We start from the raw sequence: 25,499 nt of genomic DNA, 5'->3' as shown, positions 1-25,499 counted from the left end.
ACTCTGTGTTCATTCCTTCATTTACAAGCTGCAGAGCTCACTGAAAACACATGTGTATTTAAAACTCTCCAATGGATTCTTACTGTTTTCAGGATAAAATCCAAAATCCTCAACAGGACTCAGAAGGCTGGAATGATCTGGCCCTTGGCTGCTCTAACAGGTGCCTTCTTACTGCTTTAATTCTTCACTGCGTTAGTTCTTCCTTCTGCAGAGCGTTGGCACAAGTTGCCTCCATCTGGAACGTGCTTTCTAGACTGCTCTTTATATCCTTGATTGAGTGTGCCTTCCCAAAGGCAACCTCCCTGAACTCCCAGGCTGAGTCAGTTTCCTTTGGTATTAGTATCTTTTATTTCTCCTTATCAGCACCTGTCAAAATTGCAATTGAGCAATTATGAAATTATTTGTTGATTGTCTTCCCTGATAGAATTAGCCCCACACTCCTAGGGAACATTTCTGTCTTGTGTACTGGTGTTTCTCCAGAGCCCAATCAAGTGCCTTGCTTATAATGTTTGTGCAATGAATATTTGTTGAGCAAATAACTGAAAAACCAAGGCAACTGTAACTTTAAGTAAAATTAATTTTTCTTAAGTTGGTGCTATTGAATGAGTCTGGTGATTAAATGAGAAGTGGCACAAGTTGATTTCAGCCTGTATGTCGGTGGGTCTCAAATATATTGTGTACATGCATCACCTGGGAACCTTTATAGACATGTAGCTTCTTAGACACCATTCTCAGAAACACCAATTTCTATATTTGGTACAGTGGCCAGGAGTCTGCATGTGTAATGAGAATCCTGGGTGATTTTGATGCAGGTGTTTGAGAACCACTTTTTGAGAAGCACTGCTGTGAGGCAATGCTTTTCACATAAAACCATTCCAAGGGTTTGGATATGGTGATCAAATCCACTATGGCCACCTTAGAAACAGGTTTGCAATCTTAAAGAAAATCTAAAAATAAACCTCTTATAATTGAGCAGTAATTAAGAAGTGGAGATAATTGAAAGTCATTCATCATAAAGTTGGGTTAGAATGCTGAATCTAAGTAATGAATCAAAGGGCCTGTTACTGTTAAAATTAGTAAACCAATGAATGTTGATATATGTAATAAATATGTAAATCATTTATGATGACAAAATACTAATCTTTCCAAACTGATCCTTTACAGAACACCCAAGTCTTTCTCCCACTTGCCCATAACAGCACGGGCAACAGGGATACATAGCTCTCCTCGACAACTATCAGTCCACTGTCTCTACTCTCATCTCTGGCACATACACCAGTGTGTGTGTTTTAGGCAGGGTGGCGATGGTTTTATCCATCTTCTAGTATTATCACCCATTTCCACGCCGGGTGATGGTGATTCAAGTATCAATGGCAAGAGAAAAAAATCCAGAGGAAAAGATTATGGTTTTTACTCTTTATTTAAGGTTGTTCCACCTACGGCAAATACCAGGGCTGATTGGATCTTCTGGGCTTTTGTTTTAAAGGGATAATGGAAGAGGAATAATACCAAGGGTACAATTAAAGGAACGTGCTGCTTCTGATGGGTCTGTTTCTTCATTACATGTTTTGTTCGAGGTCCCATAAATACATTGTCTCTCATGTGTTTTCAAGGACTTTTAACATGGTAATTATCTGGGCAAATTACCATCCTATTTAAATTAAGCATTCTTAAAGAGATCAATTCACTGTCTCCAAGTTAAATTCCATGTAACAATTATCGCCTGAGAGATTTCATGAGAGCTCCCAGGTTTGTCAGTGCTTTGTACTAATGATCTGATTCCAGGACTCGGCATCCAATTTGTATCACATAGCCTGCTGGTTGCAGTTTGAGTTAAAAGAAGAAAGATGACATCAAAGGTCGTGTTTGAACCGTCACTGTGAATATCTCTGTTCTACGATGCATTTGTATTTAAGCCTTTGGATCCTGAGATAACACATTTGTTGAGAAAACCATTGTTTATTCTTGGACTTCTCTATCAATGCCTCTCTAAAACAGTAATTTTGTGTGTGTGTGTGTGTGTGTGTGTGTGTGTGTGTGTGAGAGAGAGAGAGAGAGAGAGAGAGAGAGAGAGAATATAGTGAAATAGCCTTTATATTTCATTAAGTCTTTTCAATGAGATGATCTCTTTCATTTAGTTGGAGGCCTGCCTCTGAAATGAAGATGTCATTGGACATGATTCATCATTATCCTTAAATTTATCCATAATAATCTTTCAGTTAGCTGGTGTTTTCAGACTATTAAATGTCATGGGGTGCTTGGATGGCTCAGTTGGTTAAACGTCCAATTTTGGCTCGGATCATGATCTCACAGTTCGTGATTTCAGGCCCTGCATTGGGCTCTGCTGACAGCTCGGAGCCTGGAGCCTGCTTCAGATTCTGTGTCTCCCTCTCTCTCTGCCCCTCCCTTGCTCTCCCTCTCTCTCTCAAAAATAAATAAACATTAAAAAAAGAAAAGTCATTGGAGGGACAATATGGCAGGATCTGGTGTTCAGCTAGGAAAGATACAACCCTGGGAAAATAAATTTCCCATGTACTTTTCCATTCAAACTAACCTCTTTAATCTTCGAGGGGCATGGCCACCCTGCTGGAATCCTAAGTCCTTTCTATTTGATACAGATCAAAAGCTGGGGCAGTGATAATGGTGGTGGGAATAAGCATATAATAACTATAGCATAGGTGTGAACAGGCCTTTTACAAGCAAACAGGCCTCCTGTGGGGTAGAGAGCCTATTTCATAAATTTGGGTTTCTGAGGAAAAAAGATCTCAGGCTTGCTTGTATCAGTTTTGCCAATGAGGAGCTATCCAAGGTGCTAGACTCTTCCATGGGAGCTTGCTGACCATTTAGATCTGACCCTCTACAGCTGTTTTGCTGCTCTGCTTGCCCTGACACTTGCCATTTTGTCAAAAAGGAGTCAATGCCTACTGCCTGAACCAAATTCTTTCCTGCTTGACCTGGTTTGACCTATGCCTGACCTGGCCTTACTTAACCTCTGCCTCACCTGACCTGTGCCTGTTATAGCTGTGACACTATCTGCTGTGACAAACACCCTTGTTATACCCTAAGTCAATGGTTCCCAAACCTGGCTGTGCATCAGGGTCATGAGTAACATGAATCAGAATCTCTGGGAGTGGGTTCTGGGAATTTGAGGATCACTATGCTAGATTAATTTCTTGGTTTTCTTACCATGTTTCCTTTAAAAAAATTTTTTTAAGTTTATTTATTTATTTTTAGAGAGACAGAGACAACGTGAGTGAGGGAGGGGCAGAGAGAGAGGGAGACAGAGAATCCCAAGCAGGCTCTGCACTGTCAGCACGGAGCCCATTGTGGGACTCAAAGTCATGAAACTGTGAGATCATGACTTGAGAAGAAACCAAGAGTTGGGTGCTTCACCAGCTGAGCCACCCAGGCACCCCACCATGTTTCCTTTTTTTTAATGTTTACTTATTTTTGAGAGAGAGAGACAGAATGAGAACGGGGGCAGGGCAGAGATAGAGGAGGGCATAGAATCCCAAGCAGGCTTCAGCCTCTGAGCTGTCAGCACAGAGCCCGACTGGGGGCTCGAACCCATGAACCACAAGATCATGACCTGAGCTGAAGTCGGGGGCTTAACTGACTGAGCCATACAGGCATACCCTGCCCCCTGCCACCATGTTTCCTTTTAAAGATGAGTCTAATTTGTCTGATTTTTCTCTTTCATTGAATGGAAAATATAGTATCTAAATTTTTTCAGAGGAAACAGGTTTGCAACGTTAAAGAACATTTGTTTCTTCCCAATACCATTTGTTCCTACTGTTATTTATATTACAAATATTGGCATAGTAAATGGCCATGGTCATAAATTATTATCTCCATCCCTTATTATTTATTTGCCTAGCATAAATTCCTAGGCATGTGCTAAATGGAACAAAGAATATTGATGTCAAGATAGCTGTAGATAGTACCTACTTGCTCTTAAAAATGGTATCAATTTAAACAAAAATTTCACCATAACCTCAACTGCACTGAAGATTGTTATTAAAATTTCCAGAAATTTTTAAGTAAAAATCATATTTTATTTTAATTAATTCGTCTTTGATTATTAGGGAGGTTTGATTTTCTTGATCCAAGCCTTCAAGTAAAGCTAGGCTCTGCCCCTATGTGCATATGACTTGGTTCCACTTGCTGGCTTTCCTTCTGACCAGGATTATGCAGAACTCTCCCCTTGTCAATAGAGTAGTTCACCTGGTTTCCCTCACAGCCTACCCCTCTTGGATGATTCTCTTTCAGTCTCTTCCCATAACCATACTTTTCCTGTTCATTGACCTCAGTCTTTGCAAGATTATACCCTTTGGTGTATTGAAATTCTTTCCTTCAGTCAATAGATTTTTACTGCATGCTTCTGTGCCATATGTTGTTCTAGACTGAGAGAAAACAGCAAACAAAGCAACAAAAATCTCTGCTTTATGGAGGGGGGGGCAATAAAAAAATTAACATAGTAGCTTAGATGGCTGTAGGAAAGGGGTGATAGGAAAGTTAAGGTGGAGGGTACACTGTGTTAAATACAGCAATCAGGGAAATCTTTCCTGAGAAGATAATGTTTGAGTAGATTTCAAGCTTTCTTTATGTTTAGAAGGAGCAAATTGTGTCATTGTCTGGGGAAATGATCTTCTAAAGTGATGGAACACCAAGTACAAAGGCCTTGGGGCAAAAATGTGCTGGTATCTTCAAGCAAAAGGAAGTAAGACAGCATTTATACTTGAAAGTCCTGTTTTGGAAAGATTTGCCTGGCTTGGGGTGCAGGACAGATTAGAAAAGAGGATAAGACAGAAATTTCTAGTGGTCGCCAATGTCTGTTATTTACTCCAAAGAATACAGATAAATTTCATTTCCCTGGCTCCTTTGAAGTTAGGTGCAGCCATGTGGCTGAGTTCAGGTCAACGGAATGCTAGTGCAAATGATAGGATTCACTCCAGGCCTGGCCTACAGAGACCATGTGCACTCCTCTGTCTCTCTTCCTTTCTGCAGCAACTCTAGGGATGGTACACTGATGATAGGCAGAGCTGCAAGGTGAAGGATATGTTGGGTCCCTGCCACTCCATGTGGAAGGTCACCTGTAGAAAACTTTCCTTAGACAGTTGGTATGTGATTGAAAAATACACTTTTTTTTTTCTTTTTATTAACTATAGTCATCATGCTGTATATTTCTGGGAGTTATTTATTTTATGACTGGAAGTTTATGCCTTTTGACCTCCTTCACTCATTTCTCCACTCCACACTCTCTATCTCAGGCAAACACCAATCTGTTCTCCATAGCCATGAATTTTTGTTTGTGTGTTTGTTTGTTTTGAGATCATATGGTATCTTTCTCTATCTGAATTATTTCACTTAGCATAATGTCTTCAAGATCCATCCATATTGTCTCCAATGGTAAGATCTTATTTTTTATGATGGAATAATATTCCATTGTATATATATACACCATGTTTTTTTTTATCCATTCATGGATAAAATGGATATTTAATATCCAATGGATATTTAAGTTGCTTCCATGTCTTGGCTATTATAATAATGCTGCAGTGAACATGGGGTACATATAGCTTTCTGAGTTATTGTTTTCATTTCCTTCAGATAAATTCCCAGAAGTAGAATTGCTGGAACATATGATATTTCTATTTTTAACTTTTTGATGAACCTTCATACAGTTTTCCATAATTTCTGCACCAATGTACATTCCCACCAACAGTGCCCCATGGTTTCCTTTTCTACATGTCTTTGCCAACACCTGTTATTTGTTGTGTTTTTGATAATAGCCATTTTGGCAGGTATGAGGTGATATCTCATTGTGGTTTTAATTTGCATTTCCCTGATGCCTAATGATGTTGAGCACCTTTTCATGTACTTTTGGACATTTGTATGTCTTCTTTGGAAAAAGTCTATTCAGATTCTCTGCCCATTTTTTAATTTGATTTTTTTTTACTACTGAGTTTATGAGTTCTTAATATATTTTGGATATTAGCCCCTTCTCAGATACATGATTTGCAAATATTTTCTTTCTCAGTAGGTTGCCTTTTTTATTTTGTTGATGGTTTCCTTTCCTGTGCAGAAGCTTTTTAGTTTGATGTAGTCCCAGTTGTTTATTTTTGCTTTTGGTCAAATCCAAGAAATCACTACCAAGCCAGATATCAAAGAGTTTACCTCTTATTTCTTCTAGGAGTTTATGGTCAGGTCTTACAGTCAGGTCTTAATCCTTTTGAGTTAATTTTTGTGTATAGTATAAGATAGCGCATCAGTTTCTTTCTTTTACTTGTGTCTCTGTTCAGTTTTTTCAGCACCATTTATTGAGGAGACTCTTCTTTCCCCATTGAATATTATTGGGTTCTTGTTCATAAATTAATTGACCATATATATGGGTTTATTTCTTGGCTTTCTAGTCTATTCTATTGATCTGTGTGTCTATATGCCTATACCATATTCCCAATTACTATAGCTTTGTAATGTAGTTTGAAATCAGGGAAACTTATGCCCCCAGCTTTGTTCTTCTTTCTCAAGATTGCTTTGGCTATTCGAAGTCTTTTGTGGTTTCCTACAAATTCTAGGATAATTTGTTCTATTTCTGTGAAAAATGCCATTGGAATTTTGACAGGGATTGCATTGAATCTGTGGTTGTTTTGCAGTATGGATATATTAACAATATTAGTTCTTTCCATCCATGAGCATGTAATGTCTTTCTATTTATTTGTGTCTTCTTTGATTTCTTTTATTAATACATTCTAGTTTTCACTGTACAGGCCTTTCACCTCCTTGGTTAAATGTTTTTATAGCTATTTTATTCTTTTTGATGTAATTGTAAGTTTTCTTAGTTTCTCTTTCTGATAGTTTGTTATTACTGTAAAGAGATCCAACAGATTTGTATCCTGCAATTTTACTGGATTTTTTTTTTGTTCTAACAGTTTTTTTGGTGGAGTCTTTAGGGTTTTCTGGATATAATATCATGTCATCTGCAAACAGTGACAGTTTTACTTCTTCCTTCCCAATTTGGATGGCTTTTATTTCTTTTTCTTGCCTAATTGCTCTGGCTAGGATTTCTGATGCTACACTGAATAAAAGTGGTAAGAGTGGGCATCCTTATCTTGTCCCTGATCTTAGAGAAAAAGCGTTTGGTTTTTCACCATTAAGTATGATGTTAGCTATGGGCTTGTCAAAGGTGGCCTATATTATGTGGAGGTACATTCCCTCCATACCACTTTGTTGAGAATTTTTATGACAAATGGATGTTGAATTTTGTCAAATGCATTTTCTGCATCTATTGAGATGATCATTTGATTTTTATCCTTTATTTGGTTAATTTGGTTTATCACATTGGTTAGTTTTGTGGATGTTGAACCATTTTTGCATCTCTGGTATAACTCCCACTTGATCATGGTGTATTATCATTTAATGTAGTGTTGGATTTGATTTGCTAATATTTTCTTAAGCATTTTTGCACCTATGTTCATTAGGGATATTGGCCTGTTTTCTTTTCCTGTGGTATTTTTGTCTGGTTTTGTTATTAGGGTAATGCTGGCTGAAAAACAAACTTCTATTGTGTTAAATCATGAAAATATGGTTTTTTCCTAATAATTTTTGCAAATAAAGTAGGAAACCACAGACAAGATGATTAGCTAGAAGTTTCTTAAGGGAGAATTATCCCTCTTTCTTTGAAGAAACTCACAAATACTTAAGGGATGTAGTAAGATAAAATCACTTAAAAATAAGTAAGAAAGAGTAGAGAAAAAAACAAGGTAGGAAAGTAAGATAGAATAAATGTAGTATCCAAAAGATTAGGTAATAGGGGCAGATAGAGGGGTTGCAGTAGGAACGGAGAAGAAAGAAATGGAGTGAATTCATGGCTATTCATAAGAAAGAATGGAAGAATGAGTGGTGTCTTATATACGTAAGTCAAAGATGACACCATGGTTCTAGGTTGGAGTGTTAGCAGTTTTAGTGGGATATATGCAGTGAAATAGATGTTTTTAGCATATACTCCACTCAGACTGCTTTGGTGGAGTGAATCAAGTTCTCTTTTTGGTTAAATCCTATTTAAACTATTGGACACTATTTAAAATCTTTTGGCAAAATTTACATGCTGTTTCTATCTTAATTCTCTCTTGATACCACTTTTTTCTGTTTTAATTTTTAATCCTACCCTGCTCAGCATCCTTCAGAGGTTCCTCTTTCTCTACTGCTACTTAACTGTGGGTGTTTTCCCAGATTTGGACTTTGGTCCATTTCTTATTATTCCATCCCACAAGGGGTTGTGTGCGTGTATGTGTATATGTGTGTGTGTGTGTGTGTGTGTGTGTGTGTGTATATATATATATATATATATATATATATATATATATATATAAATTTTTTTTTTTGTAAAGGACCAGATGGTAAATATCTTAGGCTTTGTGGGCCATATGGTCTCTGTTTCAATAACTCAACTTTGCTGTTGTAGTGTGAAAGCAGCCATAGATACTATGTAAACAAATGATCATGACTATATTTTTATAAAAATGTATTTACAAAATAGGCAGTGGGCCAGATTTGATCCAAGAATCCAAATTTGATAACCCCAAATTGATACTGTCTTGTTGGTAAGATGTCAACTCCTATAACTTCAAATACCATCCATGTGATAATGGCTCCCATATATATTTCCTTAGCACAAATTTATCTCCTAAACCCCAGAATACTATGTTCTACTTCTTACTAGACACCTGAATCTGGAAACCCTTATTTTTAGTTTGGAACACATACCTGTTTCCCTCACACTCCTCAATGAAGCAATATGTATTCTTTTTCCTGAATTCAGAATCACAATGAATCATTCCCTCACCAGCTAGTCCAAACAGAGACCTGTGATTTATCCATCATTTCTTCTCAGTCTAATTCAACAACTTCCTCTTTTTTTTTTTTTTTTTTTACTTGAGAGTGAGAGAGAGCAGGGGAGAGGGGCAGAGGGAGAGAGAGAGAGAGAGAGAGAGAGAGAGAAAGAGAGAGAGAGAATCTTAAGCAGGCTCCACAACCAGCATGGAGCCCAACTCTGGGATCATGACATGAGCTGAAATCAAGCGTTGGATGCTCAACTGACTGAGCCAAATTCCCTCAACAACTTCCTCTTTGACCTCAACCCTGCTCTCCATTCTTGCTCCTTGAAACCTATTCTTCAGTCTGCTTCCAGAGTCATCTTTCTAACACATAATATGATTAAGTTCCTCCAATATTTAAAATTTTCAGTGAAGCGGGGCACCTGGTTGGCTCAGTTGGTTGAGTGTTCAACTTCTGCTCAGGTCATAATCTCATGCTCTGTGGGTTTGAGCCCCGTGTTAGGCTCTGTGCTGACAGCTTGGAGCCTGGAGTCTGCTTCAGATTTTGTTTCTTCCTCTCTCTCTGCCCCTCCCCTACTCTCTCCCTGTCAAAAATAAATAAACATTAAAAAAAAATTTTCAGTGAAACCTTAGAATAAACTCCAAACTCCTTAGCATGGCTTTCAAGACCCTCCATCATCCAGCCCCTGCTTACTTTTGTAGCCTTACTTCAAGTTGTCATCTTGCAGCCCACACTATAGCCACAGTGAAATATGGGTAAGATCTCAAACCTTTCAACTATACGTTGTGCTATCATGTTTAGGCCTTTGCACATGCTGCCTTCTGTGCCAGGAACACCTGCCTTCATATGCCAACGACCCAGACTAATTTTCCTGTAACCACTCCCACTCCTTTCTCTGGTATCCATTCTCATCAATATCCAGCCTTGAGTTTTCTTCTGGAAGATTTCCATGGACCCTTAAGGGCAGATCCAGGTTTTATGGGGCATGAAACTTACACAATGTCAGGATTCCTCTTTATGATCAAGAATACAAAAACATCTTTTTTTTTCTTTTCAAAATTTACAAAAATGTATGACCATATGAATATATTAGCATGTGAGTATATTGCCTTTACCTCTCCTGCTATGGGCTTCACCTATATGTTCTCATCAATGCCCTGGACATGTCACCTTCACAACTCCTGTCAGACAGCACTGAATACACGGTCTGTTCATTTCTCTGTGCTCCATGCTAAACTATAAACTCCTCAAGAACTAGTATGATGTGCCCAGCACATAATAGGTTTTTAATAATTGTTAGTATAGTAAGTGAAAGTGTCAATGAATGCATGCAGGGTATACAAAGATAGGTGGAATCCTGCCTTGACTTCCAAGTTGTTTATAATGCAGTAGTGAAGAGAAGGTCATTATCAAGGAGATGAGTTGTAGAATACATAGTTGTTCAGAGTTTAATGTAAAATCCTTTGCCTATTAAAAAATACTCAAAGTGTATTGAATTCACATTCTAAGTTTCCTTTTGATTACCACAGACATTCAAGAAAATGCTCTAGTTACTGTAAGTCTGATTTATTTTATTGCATCAATATACTCAAAATATCATTATGCTTTTTCATGATTACATCTGAATATGGAGAAAGAGGTGAGAAGTGCTAACATCTGGCCAGGAGACCTGGTCACAAAATGTAAATATAGCATATATTAAAAGACAAAGACAATATGTTTGACGGATTATAAACTGACGGGCTTGAAAAGGGAAAGTGAAGAGAAAGACTTTCAGCTATGAGTCTTACTTTTTCTCAACCAATATGACATTATAAAATAAATGATTTAAATGTGAAGTGCTGATAACGCTGAAGCATTGCAACTATAATTAAATTATGTACTGTATATTATTGGATCAGGAAATGTCTCTAATGTCAAATGACAAATGGCATGCTCTGTGGCTTTCAGATATGAAGTGCATTTTATAAATCAGGAATTATTAGAAATTCTTTGGGTAAGTTAGTAAACCTAATAAAACCTGGGATTCTTGAGCTGAATCTCTCATCTCTTCCCTATATACATACTCTCAAGAAAGCTTATGGTTTTAAAACCTATTAATATGCTAACAACTCACATACTAATACTTCTTGGCCTGACTTCTTTACTGGATTCCCAATTGTCTTTAGACTGTGGATACCCAATGGTCTACTTAACATGTCCACTTGCATAGCTAAGAGGCATTTCAAACTTAATATATCCTATACAGAACCTCAGATTTCCCCCCACTCTACCGCTTTTCAGGAGATGGCACCATTTCCATCGATTACACTAGCACCAAACCAAGGAAGAGATCCTTTGTTTCTTTCATTCTCTCATTCCCCAAAGTCAATCCATCATAAAATCCTATTAGTTCTGTCTTCAAAATATACCTCATATCTTCATGCAATCAACTCCTGATTAGATTTTTGCAACAACTTACTGATGTTTTCACTCTTGTTCCTATAATTCATTCTCTATATAACAGAGTAATCTGTTTTAAAAATTAAAGTATAGTTGACACACAATGTTACATTATTTTCAGGTGTACAACATAATGATTCAATATGTTATGTATTATGCTATGTTCTCCACAAGTGTAGCTACCATGTGCCACCATACAACACTATTAAAATACCATTGACTATATTCGCTATGCTGAACCTTTAATCCCTACAATTTATCCATTCGATAACTGGAAACCTGTACCTCCCACTCCCCTTTACCCATTTTGTCTATCTCCCTATTCCCCTTCCCTCTGGAAACCATCAGTTTTTTCAGAGTAATCTTTTTGTGTAACTTTATTTAGCTTTTAAAAAACATTTCAAATATTTATTTACTTATTTATATTTAAATCCAAGTTATTTAACATACAGTGTAGTTTTGGTTTCAGGAGTAGAACTCAGGGACTCATTACTTGGATATAACACCCACTGCTCATCCCAAGTGCCCTCCTTAATGGCCATCACTCATTTAGCCTATCTCCCCATGCACCTCCCCTCCAGTAACCCTCAGTTTGTTCTCTGTATTGAAGAGTCTCTTATGGTTTGCCTCCCTCTCTGTTTTTATCTTATTTTTCCTTCCCTTCCCCTATGTTCTTCTGTTTTGTTTCTTAAATTCCATATCTGAGTGAAATCATATGGTATTCATCTTTCTCTGAATGATGTAGTTGGCTTAGTATAATACACTGTAGCTCCATCCATTGCAAATGGCAAGATTTCATTCTTTTTGATGGATGAGTAATATTCCATTGTATATATATACCACTTCTTTGTGCATTCATTAGTCGATGGACATTTGGGCTCTCTACATAATTTGGCTATTGTTGATAATGCTGCTATAAACATCGGGGTGCATGTGCCCCTTTAAATCAGTATTTTGATATCCTTTGGGTAAAAATACCTAGTAGTGCAATTGCTGGATCGTAGGGTAATTCTATTTTTAATTTTTTGAGGAGGCTCCATACTGTTTTCCATAGTGGCTGCACTCACCACAGTTCCACAGTTTGCATTCCCACCAGCAGCATAAGAGGGTTCCCCTTTTTCCACATCCTCACCAACATCTGTTGGTTCCTGTGTTAATTTTAGCCATTCTGACAGGTGTGAGGTGGTATCTCACTGTGGTTTTGATATGTATTTCCCTGATGATAAGTGATATCGAGCATCTTTTCATGTGTCTGTTAGCTATCTGTATGTCATATTTAGAAAAATGTCTATTCATGTCTTCTGCCCATTTCTTCACTGGATTATCTGGTTTTTTTTGGGGGGGGTTGAGCTTGATAAATTCTTTATGTATATTGGATATTAACCTTTTATCAGATATGTCATTTGCATATATCTTCTCCCATTCCATAGGTTGCCTTTTGGTTTGGTGATTGTTTTCTCTGCTGTGCAGAAGATTTTTATCTTGATGAGGTCCCAATAGTTCATTTTTGCTTTTTGTTTCCCTTGCCTCTGGAGACGTGTCTGATAAGAAGTTGCTATGGCTGGTGTCAAAGGGGTTACTGCCTGTGTTCTCTAGGATTTTGATAGTTTCCTGTCTCACATTTAGGTCTTTCATCCATTTTGAGTTTGTTTTTGTGTATGATGTAAGAAACTGATCCAGTTTCATTCTTCTACACATTGCTTTCCAGTTTTCCCAATACCATTTGTGGAAGACACCATCTTTTTTCCACATTGGATATTCTTTCCTACTTTGCTGAAGATCAATTGACCACAGGGTAATCTTTTAAAAGTTTAAATCATATCATGTCCCTTCTCTCCTGATAAAAATTTTCCAATGGCTTCCCATCACAAACTTCCTACATGAGCTGGCTCTCGCCCACCTTTCTGACTACATCTCCTTCCTCTCTCCCCTGACCTTTTTCACTACATTCCCACCACATGAGTCACACCAAGCCATCTCAGCCTTAAGGCTTTTGCTTTTGCAGTGTTCTATTCTCCATATCTTCACATTTTTGGCTCTTATTCTTTAATAAATAATAAGAACAAAATGTATGTCACCATGTCAGAAAGGTCTTTCCTTGTTATCCTAAGTAATTTCAACCATATCATCTCTTTTTGTTTTTTGCAAGTATTTACCACTAATTGAAATTATTATGTTCATTTATTTGTTTCCTAGTTTAATGCCTAACAGTCCCCACTGAACTGTAAGCTCCAGAGGATAAGATCTTTGCCTATAGCCAATGCCTGAAATAGTGCTTGGCTCGCAGTAGGCTCTCATTAAAATTATTTGTTGAGTGAATAAATGAATGCCTGAAGAACAAATGAATGAATGAATGAAGTGCCTAGCCTATGCATAATCTTTGTACCAGGGCTTGGCTTTTTATTCAAATGGATAGAATGATCATTTATGCCATCTGTATGTCTGTGGGAGGAGCAGCTTGGTAGAGTGGGGAAGACAGGAGCTCTGGAAGACAGACCTGGGTTCTGAGATTTGGTTCTGTCTCTCTCTCTCTCTCTCTCTATCTCTATCTCTATCTCATTTATCTCCGTGTGTGTGTGTGTGTGTGTGTGTGTGTGTGTGTACACACATTGTGCAGAATAATGATTAATTATTTAAAGGATAACTTTCTAGCATGAAACAGAGTCCTTAACAGTTTTATTTTATTGATATTAATTAGTATTAATAGGGTAGATTTATAGAGCTCACATAAAAAAATGATCTCCTCTTAGAGATTTAACCCTGGGGGATAAGAACCAACAAGCTTGCCATTCAAGAAGTCCCTGAAGTTTGTGATTAACAAATAGGTCAAGGAGGAAGGCATCGAGGGACACTTTCAAAGCACTCTTAAATCCCTCAAATGTCAATCAATAAATGGAATCCTCCAAATGAGGCCATTTCCACTTAGAAGCCTGTTGTACATTTGCAATATTTTTCTTTCCCTTTTCTCCCAGAAGAGCTAATGAGATGTATTTCTTCAGCAGCAGCTCTCAGGCAAGCCTGTTAGTGACTTTTAATTAAGATCAGTTTATTCTGCTCCATATTTTGAGAGTTTTTCTTTTGGCATTTGATAGGTAGGCTAAATTACAAAATTAGAATTTTACTTTGTAAGGTATCTTGATATTATTTTGTTCAAGCTCCCTTGTGCATCTTTCTCATAGATATGAAAATTATACTGTCAATTTTTAATACCATTTTCAAGTCTTAGAAGGATTATATATTTTGCATACTTATATGCCTTGCCTACCAACATTGTAGACTGTGAGCTCTTTGAGGGCAGGGACTGTCTCATTTATTTTATATGCTCAGTATCTGGCATGGCACTCACAATAAATGTTTGAAAAATGAATCATTCCTAATATAGTAACTTTGGTAATTAGACAAGTTATTGAACACATAATTGTTTACAATAAAAAATGTATAAAGTCATAGATAACCAAAAATAACAGGCAACTAAAAATGGTTTTATCAGGTTTGGGGAATTAATAAGAGGCCAATATAAGTATATGCTTTTTCACAGAACTTCAGGTTTCCTATACTATATTACTAACTTAATATTTCTATTGGTGACCCCTGTTTAATTGCACAGTAAGAATATTTCTAAATTTCCTCAGCTAATACACAGAGCAGAAAATCAATTTTATGACTAACATTTGACTGAAAAGAGAAATCAGAGTATAAATAATTATTACCATATAATTCACTTCACCTTCTAAAGAATTCAGTTTGGAAGATATTGTTGTATCTCCTTATTCTATACCTGGAGACTTCCATTATATATTTCCATATTATGTATAATATGGTTATGTACCACCATATTATTTGTGATGAAACTAATGGTACAGAGAGGTTTAATAACTTGCACAAAGCCACACAACTAGGTAATTGGCAAAGGCAGAACTCCAAACTAGATCTGACTTTCTGCACTAAACTTTGGTGGTTCTGCCCAGTCAGAGAGCTGAAAGGGATTTGAAGATGACTTAGTCATATGACTTCATGAGGACCCTGGGGCTAGAGAGACTGTGACATAGCTCTCAGTCACACACAGCTGGTTGGTGGCAGAATTGGAGCCAGAGCTGGCCGTCTTCTGACCATGGAGCGTTAATGCCTCATGAGGTTGAATGAGGCCAGAACTAAGGAAATGGGAATGTAGGACCCAGAAATGATGTGGGAAAATCGTCCATACTTTATTAGCAGTATTAGCAGCAAAGGAGATGCAATCAGATTTGCATTTTATTTTATTTTAGTTTTTAGATTTGCATTTTGGAAACATCTCTCTAGCATGGCATAAAGAATGGATTGAAAGGAGCAAACAGGTGAGAAATGATAGGGCGTATCCTAAGACAGTGTCATGGGGGCAAAGCTAAAAGGGATGGATTAATGAGGTATTTTAATATATTCTTTCAACGAGTGGAGAACAGAATTGGTGGCTTAAGGCAGACCTGGGATTAAAAATTGGATTTTCCTAGCCTGTGAATAGCAGCAATTTCAGTGGCACTTTTTTACACTTTACTGCTGTGTTTTATTTAATTTTGTCTTCTCAGATGGATGGGAAGCTCCATCCGTCTTGCTCATGATTATAGCTTTTGTGCTTAACACAATCCTTGACACACAGTAAGCACTTAAATACTGTTCAGTGAATTAAACGAATATTTCAGCCTTCTGAGATGTTTCAGGAATGAGGCAGTGTCTTAATGGATATTTAACAATTTAGTGGTAAAGCTTTATCCTTCAGCGTGATGGTACCTAAAAATATATTATTCAAGTTCAGTGTCACAAACAGTAAAGTGAGTATAAATTTTCTTTTTCCATGATGATTCTTACATATTCAGTTGCTCGGTCACTTTCATTTTCATGGGTTATTAGATCCTTGAGAGTAGCAAAATGCTGTATTTGTCAGATAACAAGGTAATGCCACTCCACCAAGACTATTCCCAACCTCCCAGTTAAGAATGGGAAATCATGGGGGAACCTGGGTGGCTCAGTCATTTAGGCATCTAACTTCGGCTCAGGTCATGATCACATGGTTCATGAGTTTGAGCCCCAGGTGGGGCTCTGTGCTAACAGCTCAGAGCCTGGAACCTGCTTTGGATTCTGTGTCTCCCTCGCTTTCTGCCCCTCCCCCACTCAAGCTCTGTCTGTCTGTCTCTCTCTCAAAAATAAACATTAAAAAAATAAAAAAAACACCACATTTAAATAATAAAAAAAGAATTGGAGGTCCTATAATCCCACTAGTCATGAAAGATGTAAAGAAATGTTTTTGCAGCCTGCAGACTTAAGCCTTATTTTTAGAATAATTCTAAGGAGCAGAGAGTTAAACCTTTAGGTTTCATAGAAAGTATTCAGCAATTCTGGGCAATGCAAAAGAAGTATAGAGGAAGAAATGGTCCTTGTTCTCAGGTACAATATTAATAGGTTCTTATCTGGAATATATTTTTTGCTATTAGGAGATCTGTGTTCTGAAAACAGATCAAATGATGCTGGCAAGAATAATTTAGTAGATGAAAATAAGGGAAAGAGCAAGAAGTATTGATCAAAGAAAAAGTGTTACAAATAAAAGGCTTTTTCCCTGAATGATAATAATAAAAAAAGATGGCATTTGACTGAGCAACTAACTGATAATCTGGACTACTAGCAAACCTCTGATTTTTCCAGTGCATTAGATACTTAAACTGATCGTGGGAAAACATTGTTGTTATTTGCACACTTATGATAACTGTTCTTTATTACATGCTCAAAAATATTTTAGACATTGCAGCTATTACAGAAAATTTATTACACCTCTTTGATTCAAGGCAAGAACAGGCATATTTTATTTTTTGAGACATTACAAAGAGCAGTAAAAGTAATATAAATATACTGCAGTGAATCAGAAGAATGGAAGTAAGTATAGAATTAGGGAATCTACTTTGTGTCCCTAACATTAATTAGGACTGACTGCATCCATACTGTCTCAGATTGAAGAGCACCAGTATTATGTTTAAAGACTTTAAAGGGAAAAGACTGCCCTGTTTCCACAGTGTTTTCAGTTTAAATAAAATTGAGGGAATTATATGAACCAGTTAGAGCTCACATGGCTAAAGTATGAGGTATCCTCAGGCTTTATCATGGTACCTCTCTGTCTTAGTCCAGTTGGGCTGCTGTAACATTTTCATACACTGGGTGGCTTATAAACAACAGAAATTAATTTCTCACAATTCTGGAGGCTGGGAAGTTCAAGATCAAAGTGCCAGTAGATTCAGTGTCTGGTGAGAACTCGCTGTGTTCTAACATGGTAGAGAGAGGTGGAAAGCTCTCTGGGGCCTCTTCTACAACGGCACTAATCTCATTCATGAGGGCTCCGCTTCATGATTCAGTCACCTCCTGAAGGTTCTACTTCAAAATACCATTATACTGGGAATTAGGTTTTAACATATGAAATTTGAGGGGACTCAAACTTTCGGTTTGTGGCAGTCCCGTAATGAAGAAGGATGTGTGTGACTCTGCATGTGTGTGTGTATGTGTGTGTCTGAGAGTATGCGTGTGTGTTTAACTGAGACCAATGCTCCTGTACAGGAACATGAGTAACTGAGAGCTGACTATATTATGATTACTAGCATTACATCATTACATTATGATTACCATTAACAAAGGCTGAAATCATAACAAGGACTTGGGATTCTTTAAAGTGACTAAATTAAAATTGCCCATATGGTGAGGATGCATAAATATCTTTTATAGGCAGAATAGCTGGCTGTCTCTATGGGTTTGATACCATTCGGTGCAGTTAACGTGTGGTATCCCATGCAGATCTTACAAGAGCCCTAATGAAGTTGCTATCACCTGCCTATTGCAAATTAAAAAAAAGAAAACTGAGGGAAGGGTAAGTTAAATCCCTTGCCTGAAACACACTATTTGTTAGAGTCAAGCCAGGTTTGAACCAGGATGGACTTGCCTTAGAGTTTTAAGGTTTTGAAACACTATTATTCTCTACCTCCTAGGAACTTTTTGATGAATTACACCAAAGAACGTTTGTGTAACAATGGTGTGTAGAGCACTGGAAAGGCGTCATGATAATTTGGTTAGTGTCCTAGGATCCAGCAATAACTCTTGAAGGCTAGCTAGGGGGGTACTTCACTGATTTTGAGCACATTTCTAGAACTGACAGCACATGAGGAAGACGTCAGCCATGAGGAAGCCTATAGAGTTTGAGGAGAGGCATAGAGCGACTTTCAGTGTCTTTATTGGTAATGAGATACAATATGTTTTTAAAAAATTTTTTTTAACATTTATTTATTTTTGAGACAGAGAGAGAGAGAGCATGAACAGGGGAGGGTCAGAGAAAGAGGGAGACACAGAATCTGAAACAGGCTCCTGGCTCTGCACCGAGCCCGATGCGGGGCTCGAACCCACAGACTGTGAGATCATGACCTGAGCCGAAGTCGGACACTTAACCGACTGAGACACCCAGGCGCTCCAACAATATGTTTTAATAATCATGAGCACGGTAGGGGAACAAGACTTCACCAAAACAACTGTTTATATTTTTTTTCTTAGTTTAGAAAATGTATTTTATAACATGAAAGATTTAGTTGACTTTGCTAATTTAGCTGTAAATTTTCTCCTTTTTAATTTTATTTTTAATTTTTAAAAATTTACATCCAAATTAGTTAGCATATAGTGCAACAATGATTTCAGGAGTAGATTCCTTAGTGTCCCTTACCCATTTAGCCCATCCCCCCCTCCCACAGCCCCTCCCATAACCCTCAAAACGTTTGTTCTCCATATTTATGAGTCTCTTCTGTTTTGTCCCCCTTTCTGTTTTTATATTATTTTTATTTCCCTCCCCTTATGTTCATCTGTTTTGTCTCTTAAAGTCCTCATATGAGTGAAGTCATATGATTTTTGTCTTTCTCTAACTTCACTTAGCATAATACCCTCCAGTTCCATCCACATAGTTGCAAATGGCAAGATTTCATTCTTTTTGATTGCCGAGTAATACTCCATGGTATGTATATATACACCACATCTTCTTTATCCATTCATCCATCGATGGACATTTGGGCTCTTTCCATACTTGGCTATTGATGATAGTGCTGCTATAAACATGGGGGTGCATGTGTCCCTTCGAAACAGCACACCTGTATCCCGTGGACAAATGCCTAGTAGTGCAATTGCTGGGTCGTAGGGTAGTTCTATTATTAGTTTTTTGAGGCACCTCCATACTGTTTTCCAGAGTGGCTGCACCAGCTTGCATTCCCATAGCTGTAAATTTTCAATATGATCACTATGTCATTTATGTTGTATCTCGACTAAGGAAGGTGTTTTTCTAGTTTTTAGTTTTGTAAAAACAACATATTTCATTCATCATTTTAGATACTTTGGCATTTTTACTCCTCTTGTCTGTTCTTTAAACTTTTTGAGATTGGTCTTAAAGAAAGGTAATTTATGTCTTAAAATTATCATTTGAATAATCAGTATCTCAGTTGTGAAGTAATAGCCAAGCTGGAGTTCTCCATTTACCTAGCCACCAGGTTTCCACAGGTGTAGTTGAGCCCTACAACTCCAACCCCACTACCCACACCATCCTGGAGCACTCTGATTGTGCCTTCACAGTAGACAATGAGGCCATCTATGACATCTGTTGTAGAAATATTGACCACTCAACCTATACTAACCTGAATAGGCTGATAGGTCAAATTGTGCCCTCTATCACTGTTTCCCTCAGATTTGATGGAGCCCTGAATGTTGATCTGACAGAATTTCAGATCAATCTGGTACCCTATCCTCACATCCAGTTTCCTCTGGCCACATATGCCCTACTATCTCTGCTGAGAAAGCCTACCATGAACAACTTTCTGTAATAGAGATCATCAATGCATTCTTTGAGCCAGCCAACCGGATGGTGAAGTATGACCCTCACCATGGTAAATACTTGGTTTGCTCCCTGTTGTACTGTGGTGATGTGGTTCCTAAATATGTCAATGCTGGCATTGCCACCATCAAGACCAAGTGTACCCTCCAGTTCGTGGACTGGTGCCCCACTGGCTTCAGTGTTGGCATTAATTACCAGCCTCCCACTGTGGTACCTGGTGGAGACCTTGCCACAGTACAGTGAGCTGTGTGTGTTGCTGAGCAACACCACAGCCATTGCTGAGGTCTGGGCTCTCATGGACCACAAGTTTGACCTGATATATTTCAAGCGTGCCTTCGTTCACTGGTATGTGGGTGAGGGCATGGAGGAAGGAGAGTTTTCTGAGGCCTGTGAGGACATGGCTGCCCTTGCGAAGGATGATGAGGACCTTGGTGTGGATTCTGTTGAAGGAGAGGGCAAGGAAGAAGGAGAGGAATACTAAAGTTAATAAAAGGACAAAGGTGTTACTTTTACAGAGAAGCTTATTCTGTTTTAAACATTGAAAAGTTGTGATCTGACCAGTTAATTTGTATGTAGCAATGTATATTCTCACATACAATTACTGACGTGTGCTTTAAACACAGTGCTTTGTTATAGACCCAAGCTGTCCGTTTCTCTGATGAGTTTGAATACAGTATTCCCTGTCATAAATGAGAAAAAAAAAAGAGAGAGATGCCCTTTTTGTAAGCTATCTTCTGGGTCTGACATCTAAAGCACTTTGCAAAAGTAACAAATATCTTACCATTTATGGTCCCTGAAAATGGTTTTCAATTAGTTAACAACATATTCTGGCTAATATTTACTCCATGTTTTAAGTATGGTATAATATTTCTAACTGTAACAATACTAATAGAGTATTAGCTAATATTTTATTGATAGTTTATATTTCTGTTCAAGGAATCTTACCTTTTCTGATGTTTCCTTCTATGTGGAGGAAACTCCACTCATTATAAAACTTCTAGCTCTTTCCATCCTCTCATTAGTGTCTCCCCAGGGAAGAAGAATGATTTAATCTGTTTGGTGAGTTTAGAAGGAGAAATTGGGCACATGTAACTCAGCTTCTTCCTCTCCCCCTTCCTCAGGGGAGAAAGCTGCCTGCTGGGAGCCAACATTCTCCTCAGCTTTTCCATGCCATCAGGACAGGCTTGAGGTGATGTAGTTTTGTCTGTGATTGGACTGGTGAGTGTCTCACTCTAGGATTTGGTATTAGGAAGTCTGTCTGCCTGCAGATGTAATTTTTGTCCATCAACCTAGGCTCTGTCAGTAAAACATGGAATATTTTGACAAAAGCTGACTCTTTGCCTCATTTCTCAATTGGTTCAGAACTCAGGGTGATAGAGAGGTCCAAGTTGTCGGACCACCTCACAGCCCCAAACATCTCTGTGTCAGTGGGCCAAATCTTAGGACATTAACAAGAAGTGCAGTTTGTGAGAACAAACTATATGTGAGGATTGAGGTTTCTAGCTTGGTGTGTGCCTTTAGCCTTGGTGACTCTGTAGGTGCTGAACATGTTTGATTTTCACCATGGCGAGTCGCTGAAACTTGACGCAGCTTTGTCCCCCGTCAAGAGGCCACTTATACAGGTGATCATGTTTCTGTAGAGGTAGCGGTGTAGGCGCCAGGGTTTACGCTGAGGCATGGGCCTTTGGCAAATGTGTGAAGATCTTCGAAGACAGACTGCTGAGGGTGCAGGTTTTATTTTAAGCAGGCAAGGCTGAGGCAAGCATTTGATTACAGTGAAGAGTCTTTCCCCTGGGCCTTTAGCTGTTAGGGAGCAGGATGATATTTACCATTTGAAAAATGCAATGCAGCTGACATTTGCATGAGCCAAAGAACAATAGTGAGGGTCTACCTTGGCGCTAACGTGCCAGATCTCAGTAGGCAGTGTGTATCAGCTGCCCTAATTTCTGTTCTTGTGTTGTTTTGACTAACTTCACAGCCAAGGAAGGGAACGACTGATCTTGAATTCATGTGGTTTTTTCACAGCAAAGGAAGCCAGCCATAAAAGACTATAGACTGGTTCTACTGGTATGATGTTCAAAAGCCAGGCGTAACTGATTTATAATGACAGATACCAGAATACCTGGTTTCTTTAGGGGGCTATCAACTGAATGGGAGCTCAGAGGAGCCTTCTGGGTTGTTGGAAATGTTCAATACCTTGATCTAGATATTGGCTACTCAGTTATATATATATAGATAAAAATTGATTGAAGTGTGTACTTAAGGGGCGCCTGTGTGGCTCCATCAGTTAAGCATCTGACTTTGGCTCAGGTCATGATCTCACGGTTCATGAGTTTGAGCCTTGTATTGGGCTCTGCACTGACAGTGCGGAGCCTGCCTAGGATTCCGTCTCTCTCCCTGTCTCTCTCTGTCCCTCCCCAACGTGCACTTGCATGCACACTTACTCTCTCTCTCTCTGAAAATAAATAAACTTAAAAAAAGGTGTACTTAAAAGTTGTGTACTTTATTATTTTTCAATTTCAAAAGAAAGAATTTATCTGGATATAGATGCGCACGGAGGACTTCTCAGTGAAAACTTATCAGCATGTCCCCAGTCTAAACTATGTGCCTCTTTTGGTCCCTTAGGTTCCATAGACTATACAGCCTACTGGGGGAAAGATCTTATCAGATTCTATAATTTCTTACCATTTCCAAGTTTACTTTTAAATTTAAATTTATTTATATTTGATGCCTTCTTGGTTCCTTTTGGCTATTCTGGAGACTCAGCTGGTGTAAGTGGTGTAAGAGACTCATCAGGTGTAGGGTGCTGACCCTAACATATCCGTTGAGTGTTTCCCCATGAGTAGGTCATGTGTATGGTGTAGGGTGCTGACCCTAATATGTTACTGAGTGTTTCCCACATGACTAGGTCAATCCAAGGTTGGTGTTTTAAGTGTCCCATCTTCTGGTAGGTTGAGTCCTCTGTCCCTGGGTCTGCACCAAACATAAAATATATACGCTATATTGCAAATTCCTGCACATATCAACACTCCTCTAAACCAGAGGCTGGCAAACTTCTTTATAGCACCAGATAGTCAATATTTTATGCTTTGTGGGCCATATGGTCTTAACTTTTCATGAAAGCAGCCATAGACAAACACATAAATAGATGAATGTGGCTGTGTTCCAATAAAACTGTATTTCCAAAATCAGGTGATGGGCTAGATTTGGCCCATGGGCCAGATTAGGTGGACTAATGCCTGGTCTAAACCATGAAATCATCCTGAAAAATTGACAGGGAAGAAATTATTCCGTATTTTTTGTTTTGTTTTTGCAAATAAGGAGACTGAGGCTTGGCAGACTGCATGAGCTTCCTGGTTTATTCATAGACTAGTGAGTGATTTCCAATGAGAGCTCAGATGAAGAATTATATTCGTGGCACTGACATGGGCTGTGTTTAAAGCCCTGTAGGGTGAGGGGCATGTCAGATAGTGCTTAACATTCAGTTATTAATATTCAATAACTATTTTATTATTTGAACAATTTTGTGTGATTTTGGGTCTTGAAATGGCTTCCTAATCAGGCTTCTTCATGAGGTTATAATCAGGCAATAGGCAGTGTGTTGATAAATAGCAAATCAGAAATCAAAGCTAAGATTCTGGTCTTTTCCAAGCTAGCTGTGTAACTCTAAGCCACTTAACCACTCCGGATGAAGCTTCATGTAGAACTCATTCCTAGGTATCTAAATTTTAAAAGAGGTCACCCAAAGAAGGCAGCATTCTAACTTCAGTGGAGCCAAATGATACACAGATGAAGGAGGTGATTCAGGAAAGCATCTCAGATCAAACCATATCACTATCTTTACCTTGTTAATTAAGAGGTCCATGTGATGTAAAAGTCCCTGTCAATTACATCCCATCCTTCTGAAGCCAATAACAAGGCAGAGAGAGTTTTTTTCAGATCAAGAAATAAGATTAGAGGAGACTGGGTGGCTCAGTTGGTTGAATGTCAGGCTCTTGATTTTGGCTCAGGTCGTGATCTCATGGTTCATGGGATCAAGCCCTGAGCTGGGTTTTGCACTGACAATGTGGAGCCTGCCTGGGATTCTTTCTCTCTCTCTCTCTCCTTCTCTCTCTGCCCCTCATCCACTTGTGCTCACATACTCTCTCAAAATAAATAAATGAAATTCAAAATAAAAGAAATAAGATTTGTCATTGTTAAATACTCTCCTCATCAAAGGATGTAAATATACATTTCCTTCTCCTTAGTGCTTCTGAGCTTGGCCCAAGAATTAATAGACACTCATTTGTTCCATAGTTATGTAAAGGAACTGACAGGAAATTGTTTGAACTGTTGCTTTATTGTCTTTGCTTAGATTTTATCCATTAAACCAGAATTCACAAAAAATGTATGCTATACCATGGTGACCCCAGGGGCTGCATGTGAACTGTTCATGGTTATTACTTTGTTCTTGGGATGCCTCTTAACTTTCAGAGGATGTTAAATGTAGCAAAGATACTTAGGAAAAAGGAAGGAGAAAATTATGTTTTTGTTGTCTAAATTATCTGTTTCCTTGCTGCAAAAAATATTTCAAGGGGGAAATATTTGCTATTACATTATTCTTCCTTATAAAAGAAATGCAATGCCATGTTTTTTCAAAGAAGCTCAGCCAGTCTGAACATCACAGTGTCACTGGGGACCTCCATGGGGAAGTGAGATATAAGGAAAGAGAATGACAAAGGGGTGATGAAAATTCACTTCTTCCTTCATGAGTTCTTTTAGGGCCTTGTAACTCACTTAGGGCCAGCCCTGCAAGACATAAATACTCTTCATTTGCCTACTCTAAGGGCATCTAGATGGAAACATATTCACTATTTTTGTTCTCCTCCAAACTATTCCTTATCTGAGGAATCTTGCTCATGTATTAATCTGATTATGTCCCTCAGTTACTTTAAAATCCTTCAAGTGTTCCTCATTGCCTAGAGGAAAAGGTATATACTCCTTAGCTTGGAACATAGTCCTTTCATGATCTGGCTCTCATCAATGTTTTAAATATTCTATTTCCACATGCTTCTTGAACTGCAGCCATTCAAAATGGACTGTAGTTCAACCTGCCAAACTATTTCCAGACTCAGTGCCTCTGCCCATGCTCTGACTTCTTAGAGTACCATCTCTCTAAGTATCTCCCTAAATCCACAACCATTCTGTCTCAGATATCACTATTGGGAGAGCTTTTTGACTTTCATAGCCAGAGATAGGAATTTTCCCCCTATGTCTGCAAAAGGATAGATTTTCCTTGAGTGTCAACCTCTCTCACGAGAGTTAGTGTCCTCTAGCAAGGTCTATTCACTTTTGTATACTTAGTGCC

At 38.3% G+C, this 25,499-nt stretch overlaps 1 long non-coding RNA gene across 3 annotated transcripts in view; it reads left to right on the top strand.

Annotated features, from left to right (window-relative positions):
- Positions 1-25,499, top strand: part of LOC131506869 (uncharacterized) — a 201,345-nt gene that overhangs the window by 38,939 nt on the left and 136,907 nt on the right. For 2 of the 3 annotated variants that reach the window (XR_009259201.1, XR_009259200.1), the window contains exon 2: positions 18,279-18,358. This is a non-coding gene — a long non-coding RNA (uncharacterized LOC131506869). Of the gene's footprint in view, positions 1-15,303; positions 15,615-18,087; positions 18,161-18,278; positions 18,359-25,499 lie in introns of those variants that run through there. The other variant, XR_009259202.1, reaches the window with a different exon arrangement.

Source organism: Neofelis nebulosa, chromosome 3 (assembly GCF_028018385.1).
Source record: "Neofelis nebulosa isolate mNeoNeb1 chromosome 3, mNeoNeb1.pri, whole genome shotgun sequence".
In the NCBI taxonomy this organism is placed as follows: Eukaryota; Metazoa; Chordata; class Mammalia; order Carnivora; family Felidae; genus Neofelis; species Neofelis nebulosa.
Note: the sequence above shows the minus strand (reverse complement) of the source record. Positions and strands in the feature narration are given on the sequence as shown.